Source organism: Babylonia areolata, chromosome 8, assembly GCF_041734735.1.
Source record: "Babylonia areolata isolate BAREFJ2019XMU chromosome 8, ASM4173473v1, whole genome shotgun sequence".
NCBI lineage: Eukaryota > Metazoa > Mollusca > Gastropoda > Neogastropoda > Buccinidae > Babylonia > Babylonia areolata.
In genome coordinates this window covers 48,461,711-48,463,165 of record NC_134883.1, presented here as the reverse complement: position 1 = coordinate 48,463,165, position 1,455 = coordinate 48,461,711, and positions in this window count along the sequence as shown.

Below are 1,455 nucleotides of genomic sequence, written 5' to 3'. Positions count from 1 at the left end.
TTCAGCAAACTACCCACAGTGATGGTGGCTGTTCCGAAGTGGTGCACTGTTTTGATGCAGTCTGTATTCTGCAGTTCCCCAAGGCCATGTGTATTGAGCACTGTTGGTTTGGATTAGTGTCAACACTGTTCAACATCAACTGCTGTCAAGAGCTCTGTTGAGCCTCATCATGGCTTAGAGGAACTCAAGTTAATCATGTTAGGCATGATTAACCTCTGACTTTATTCTGAATAAAACTTACAACTTTACACACGAATGCAACAAAAGTATTTGAAAGTGAGGTTACCATGTGACCATCAAATCTCCATGACACGGAGGGAAATTTCGTTACTTTCATTTCTATGTGGAACTTGTCTGTGGATGTTACGATTAGAACTTGTAATAAATGATTGTAATAGACAGCAGTAACATGGTGTTAGTGTGACCTTTAGCCTTGAATCGCCTGATGGGATTTACTTTTGTCATAAGATTTGAGGAACTGTCATACAGCTTGGTTAGTCTTGTTATGTGTGGTTTTAGTTTTTACTGTGGTGTTGTGATCATACTCATTATCCAAAATGTATTTGAATGTGATGCCTGTTTTGAGTGAAGAAAATACTAAGATGAAAGGCAATACTTTAAAGAGAAAACCAAGTTTGAAAAAAACAAACAGAAACACACACACAAACTAAACACATTTGAAATGACAGCTGAAAGTGTTTGGTAGATTTAGATGGGAATTGAAGATTTGGTCAGTTAGCTGTTTCACATACTGCAACTGACAAACATTACAGCTTTGATTGTTGTCCAGCACTGGTAATGTGATGTTGTTTCTGGTGCAGTAGGATAGTTTCTGTTAATTCAGAGGACCAGACTGTTTGGTGACTGCACTTTTCTTCTGCTGTTTGTGTGGGTACATGTCAAATGGTACATGGACATTAGGTTGAATTGTGGTGTGTCTTTGTTAGCATTAAAAGAGCAAATATGTTTGTTTGTTGAAGCAGCCACATGCCTTGCTGTATGACACGGTGATCTTTGTGTGTATCTCCTTAGTCTGCATACTTTGTGCTTTCTTTCACAACAGATCAACAGTTCCCACTGGACAAGTTTGCCACAAGATGAAATATTTGAAAGATTTTAAGATAACTTGGTGTTCTAAGAATGCAAGTGTTTGTGTAGTTTGTATCATCAGACATTATTTTGTTGTAGAAGTGTTGTGAAATAATGTACTCTGGTAGGTACCATTTAGATGTAGTATTGTCTACTTTTGGCAAATGTGTGCTTGTGCTTTTTGGATTGTACTCTTTATTTCAGTCTTTCAAAGTTCCTTTACTGGTGAATTTGGTACTGTTTATTACATTTTTTAGCAACAGAATATCCATATGGTTGGTCATCATCTAATATTAAAATGATGTGACAAAGGGAATGATAAATGAGTTCACCGCTGATTGGGGTGATGTTTGAATTTCCGTTGAT